Genomic DNA, 6,372 nt, shown 5'->3' on the forward strand with positions numbered 1-6,372 from the left:
ATCTAATTTCAAACTCTGGTTAACAGCAACAGACCCAAATAGAAAGGCATACCCAAACAGAAGGGTGGTTTGGCCATAAATTGTTAATGTACTAGCTGGTCCCTATTGCTACAGTTTGTAGTAAGGTAGACTTCAGAAAGTTCAACTCCTAATGCAGAATAAATCTTTCAGGCTCAGTCCCTAGTGAATAAAAAGTGTTTAACAAAATCTGACAGCTGTTCAAAGCCTGTATGAATGAAAAGAGGACTTAAATCTGAAACTCCATGAGCAAGCATCCCCATTGTTCAAATCAGTCCTCAAACTTTATTTCTGCACGCCCAAACAGCAAGGACCAGGAAAATGGTAGCTACAAAGGGAGGAGGATCTTCACCATGGCCCCCCTCTACCAAGGCAGAGCTCTAGAGCAGCACAGGAGACCAGGATTTCCAGAGTCTGTGCAGCACCTCATAGGTGGGCAGGACTTCTCTTCCATGACATTTAACTTGACACATCTCACCAGCATAAGGCATTTCTACATGAAAAAGAAGCAAGATACAGGAAAAGAATTTGCAGTTGGATTAGGGGTAAGAGTGACCAGTACTAACTCTCAGCTGATGCACATACACCTGAAAAACATATCCAAAACTATTCCCAAAAAGGGGAATTTCAGATCTTGTAGGATGTGACTCTCCAAGGCTTGGCAAAGCCACATATAACCTCACCAAAGTTAAATATGACTGTGAGTGTTTACAAGCACAAGGAGTAGGCCAAATTGGGAATGTAAATATTTGGATTTGGTTCCCCAAACTTGCCTCTATCTGTACTGCCAACTAAATCCCAACTGCAGACCAAAAAGTCTGAAAAGCAACAGTTGCACACACTTTACAGCATAGAGACAAAACTAACACACATGGCACTCAGCATTGGGGGGGGGGGGGGAGTAACTTGTAATCTAAACTGAACTTATGTTAAACAAGACATCAATGAAGTTTATGCCAAAACTCAACTTGACTCAGCTATCATTTGGTATATTTTGAAAGTGTGATCAGTCCAAATGTTGGTCCTCTGCCCGGCAAGAGTCTAGGTTACATTAACCATATCTAGATTACTCAAGAGCCCATAGATGACATGATGGATCTAGCACCAGTGTAACTTTGACCTAAACCACATTCTCTTAAGCCATCAAAAGCAAGTACTTCTACCTTCCAGGCAGATGAGTTGAGGAAAGTCTTCTCTGGATGCAAAGTAATTTATTTAGCAACCTCAGTCCCATATTCAGAATTGATTTAGGATACCAAATCACCTTGAGTTCTCAACACCCATGGCTTTGGGGTTTTTTTAAGTTTTACACCAGTTTTTTTAGCTATAGGTAAGGATGGCAGTCAGGGATCCATTCAAGAAAGCTGTGACCTCCCCCGCACACAGATCCCAAGGGTTACACTGTATTCTCAGCTGCCAGTTCCCAGCTCTTCTCAGTAAGTGTTAAATGCCTTTCAGTCCTACGTCTCCATTGCAGACACCACTGGAAGAAATCAGAAAGGCAAGCATCTCACCAAGACAGGGATTTTTTTTTTATTTTTTTTTAATGATAAGAATTTGGGCCTCCTCACTCCCACTACTGTAAACTAACAAAAAGTCCATCCTCTCCCTCTTTAGTTAAGTGGGAAAGTACAAATCTCGTTCTTTAGCTTTACTCAACTGTGGGAAACTTGGGTTTGCTCTCCAGTTAAAAGCAGGCTCTTCAGCACACTTCACAGTGACCTCTTCACAAGGGGCTAGTATCTTTTCTTTAAATGCCCCCACACTAAAAATAGTCCTGCTTCCTAAACATGAGTGCCTAACAGTTCCAGGCATTCTGAGATCTTGCATACCACTTTATTTTTTTTAAGTTGGCAACATCTAGTTAACCAGCAATTAAAAAAAGGAGGCCCAGCCACCCCAGTGATTCTTCCCAGAGGGTCTTAGATGTTTATGAAACACAATGAAAACAATAAAGTGGATAAAATCCTGCTATTCCATCAAGTCCTTGGCAAGACTTCCCAACCAAGAATAAATTGGCATGGTACATTACAGTCAACAGATTACACAATGGTTTACAGGGTCACCAATAATAAGGGGTCACACACTCCTTAAAGAGCTACAGTATATGTTAAAAGTCACTTGCTTAAAGGGAAACGGCAATGCTTGGTCCTGAGCTCCTTGGAGCAAATTCTGGCAGCCACAGCATGAATGCACTGTAAGGGTAAGAGAGGACAGAAGGCGCCTCTCCTCCGCAGCACCAGGAAGGGCAGTGACTACACTGAGCAAGCTGGCTGGTGGAGTTTAGCACCCTGAAGGGAGCAAAAGAAAGCCAGGCCAGCCAGGACTCTCTTATTTCTGCACATGAAAGAACACATGCTATATACTTTTAGGAGCAGGACACTCTCCGTGCCCCAGTGAGGCCCAGCACCGCCCACCCTATCACCCCTTCCCAGGGAGCCCTGCTCCTCACCCCTCCGTACTCTCAGAGGAAAGTGGTTCCACTCCAGAAGCAAGATGGCAGATCCCTGTCAGTCTAGTTGCTCTTAACAATGTATAGACTGTAGCTAGCTTTAAAAGGTGCTCGGTTGTATTCTTAGGTAACTTGATAAAGTAATCATAATTGCTTAAATGTGTTACAGTTTTCCTTTAAATAACTAATGTTGAAGCAAGAGGGAAACGAATGGTCAAAGCCATAAATCCTACTCACCCATCAACATGGTAACAGATTGCCACTATGTCACCTGCATAACCTGATCATCAAAATGAAAGTTAAATTTTGAGGTTCCTAAAACATGCATGATTTTCTCAAATCTCACCTTAAATGCAAGCTACTCCTACCTTTGCTCTGTTAACTTACCCTTCCACTATATGGAATATTTTCATCTACTGATTATCTATTAATCATGTATAAACAAAACATTATCAAGTCTTAAAGGCAAATCATCCTCACTTCAATTCATCCTACCCTGCACCATCAGAAATCAGACTACAATGAACAGTTTCATCCTTTATCTTCCACAAGTTTTGACCACTACAGGTGGCTTTTACTGGATTATTCAATATCTGGCTGAAGTTAAAGACTTACTACTCAGAACAAAAAATTAAAGAAAACCTATTCCCCAAAGTCAGTGCAACAGTAAAACAAGGGTGTAGAAAACACTACTATTGACATACTCCATGCAGTAATACTATGCATCCGGCTTCATTTAGCTTGACTACTAAAATTCAAAGTACATTTCAGTGATAAAACTGAAGTAAACATAAGAAGGCTCTCTCATATGTAGCCGCTACTCTTTGATTGCGGTGACCCGCTGCTCCTTAGTAAAGCAAACGCTTGGTACCAAGCCAAGAGCAGTACATCTGATTTTCCCACCAAGTGAACTGCTGAAGCAGCTCCCTTAGCTCTTCAGCTAAATGCGTCTTGGGATCCTAAAGTCTTCCGCCGGAGTCCAGGTGGCTCCTCTACTCTTTTCAACACACATGCAAACATTACAGCCGGCTGGATAGACGACGCGAGTGGGCAGTGGAAGGGAAAAGAAGTGCCACAACTCCCCATCCCTCTCCAGATCAAAGCCCCACACACGGCGGGATGGCTCTGCAGCCCGGCTGTAGTTAACCGAGGTGGTCTCCTGGGCTCTGTCCCTCCGGGGTGCCTCTGCTCTCGCCACCCACGCGAGAAGAAACGTCCCGCGAGGCGCGGCGGTGGCACGGGGCGCACCAGCGCGGGAGCACCGACTCCCCGCTCCGCCCGTGCGCAAGGACCCCGCGCCCATCCGCGCTCCCCCCGGGCAGGGCAGGGACCCCCGCAAGGATCGCGGGGCCGGCCCGCACCGGCACGGCCACCGCCGGCTCCGTTGCCGCGGGGGCTCCGCGGTCCGGGGAGCCTCAGGGCCCGGGGAGCCCCCGCATCCCCGGCCCGCCCCGCTCCTGGGAGGCGGCCGGCTCGCAGGGACGGCGAACCGGGGCACGATCGATCGTTTCTCCCCCCCACCCCGCCCCAGCCCCGCTCCCCTGCCCGGGTCCCCAGAGGCGACCACCGACCCGGCAGCGCGGCTCCCCGGCCCTTACCGAGCCGCGCAGGGATGCGCTCCCTCCGCCGGACGCCCGCAGCCCCCGTCCCGCAGCCCGGGCGGTTGTAGCTTTTTTGGAGAAGCTGGGAAGAGGGAGAGAAAGAAAGGGGGGAGGGAAGGGGGAGGGAAGGGACTGAGATCGAGGGAGAGAGAAGTATGCAAAGGCAGGAAGTGGAGACGGCCACGGCCAGTGCGGGAGATTAATGGGAACCAGTCACCCGGCAGCCAACAAAGAAACCTGCTCCCCCAGCGCAGCCCGGCCCGGGCTGCAGCCCCGCCGCGGCCGGGCAGCCCCGGGCGGCCGAGCCACCGCTCCCGCCGGCAGCGCTCGGCCCCGGCCCCGCGGAGGGGTGGGCGCCGCCCCCCCAAACGGCCCCAGACCCGGGTCCTGGCCAGGCGGGAGGGAAGGAGGGAGGAAGGGAGGGAAGCAGCCTGCCGGGGCCGGGCAGGACCGGCCGGTCCGCGGGGAGATGCGACGGGCGGAGGAGGAGGGGAGAACTGAGCCCCCCGTCTGACAATCTTCCTCCTCCTCCCTCTGCCCCGGAGGAGCGACACCGCTGATTTTTTTTATTTAAAAAAACTACGAGGGCTGGGCTCCTCTGGGCGCGGAGCCGCTTGCGGGGAAGAAAGGAAGGAAGGAGGAGAGCGAGCGGCGCGCTTCCTGCGCTCGGGCGCCGAGCAGATGGTTTCAATCAGAGCGCCGGGGATGGGCGAGCGCCCGGGGCGGCGGGACGCGGGGCGGCCGCGCTTTCCAGGCTCCCCGGGGTAGCTTCGGAGCAACAGTACCTGTGGCGAAAGACTGGGGGAGAGGGAGGCAGCGGCGCGCCTCCGAACTGCATTCCGGCTCCCTCGGTTCAAATCCAGCCTACCGGGACCAGCTACCGACAGCAGTTTTGTCACGCTCTGCTCCCGGGGGAGTGGAGCCCCCGGTGCCCCCCTCGGAGGCACGCCGCGGCCAGGGTCCCTCCGCACGCCAGGGCGCAGGGCGACGCGGGTACCAGAGGGCGAGGAAGGTCTCTGCGTGGCGCAAGCGACAAAGCGGGCATACTCCACGCAGGCCACGAACAGCATCGCAGGGGCCAGCTCCCTGGCGCGCCTGTCCCCGTGCTTCTGCCGGCATAACCCATGAGGAACCCGCACAAGTCGTTTGATACAAAAACCATACAAAAGAGGCAGGATACTAGCTCTCAGCAGAACCATGAGTACTGCCAAATACAAAGACTGCACCTAAATCTTGAAGTATTATGTAAGCATTTATAAAACAAGTCACTTCACAATGTATTAACCAAATGATAATAGGAACAGAAGGAAAATAGCGAGAAGAGCGACATGTGTATTCTGCAACTGGAAATACAAATTCCAGCACTACGCATTTCTTGAACTTTAAGCACATGCTTACTTTCTTTTCATTGACTGAAATGGAACCGAAATGGTGCTCAGCGTTAGGCAACTGCTTATGAGCTTTCCTACATAAGGATACTTCTCTGAACCCAGAGCCGAGTACTCAGGATAAACTATTCTTGGCTTTCACCACCTCATCAACAAAATAAGATATATTGTCTTGAGATACCCTGATCCATTATCCCACATGACAAGGAAATCTGGTGTAAATGTCCAGCAATCTCACAAACCTCCATTATATTTCAAAAGAGTGAATGTACAGGAAATAAGGGTAACTCTCATCTGGATTCTGATATGAATGTGCGTTTCAAAGCAAAAGCTATTTCAGCTGTCAGCCTTCTTGGGACAGATGTATTTACTCAGCTGCAAAAGGAGCACTGTGTCACCGAACATCAAAAAATGGTGGCAGTTTAAATTTCAACACACAAGGAATAATTTACCTCCTGAACAACAAGCTACTGCTACAAGTACCTGGCAGAAATATCAAATGAATACAATTTTCTTTCCCTGTTATGAAAACGACATAGGAAGGCCTTTTCAAGTATATTTCACAAGTGCAGCAAGATAGCAAACACATCCACCTCTCCAGGAGACCAATGATAAGAAGGAATGATGCTCAAAGATGGATGCTCAAGTTAAGCAGGAAGCAGTCTATTCTGGCTGCTTCTCCAGGACATCAAACAAACATCTGAAACATGCTAACACTGCTTTTTTATCAAATACTACTTTTCTCCCCCAGACCTCAAGCACCCCAGCAACTGCCTAAATTTTCCTTTGAGTACAAGAGACCCAACCTAAAGTTAAGTTATATTTGAACAGTAAATTGGGGCCTTCAATGTGTTTTAATGAACAAGCAGCCTGTGAAGGGCTTGTTTATTACAGGAGTTGGCTGCCGCTCTGG

General features: G+C 49.5%; 1 protein-coding gene across 1 annotated transcript in view; it reads right to left on the reverse strand.

The window, feature by feature from the left end:
• The window catches only part of DENND2B (DENN domain containing 2B), a 183,241-nt gene extending 178,705 nt beyond the window's left edge, over window positions 1–4,536 (reverse strand). The window contains 1 exon segment of the mRNA XM_069803798.1: window positions 4,069–4,536. The gene's annotated coding sequence lies outside the window, so the exon portion shown is untranslated.
• Window positions 4,537–6,372: the final 1,836 nt, after the last annotated feature.

Source organism: Haliaeetus albicilla, chromosome 16 (assembly GCF_947461875.1).
Source record: "Haliaeetus albicilla chromosome 16, bHalAlb1.1, whole genome shotgun sequence".
Lineage (NCBI taxonomy): Eukaryota > Metazoa > Chordata > Aves > Accipitriformes > Accipitridae > Haliaeetus > Haliaeetus albicilla.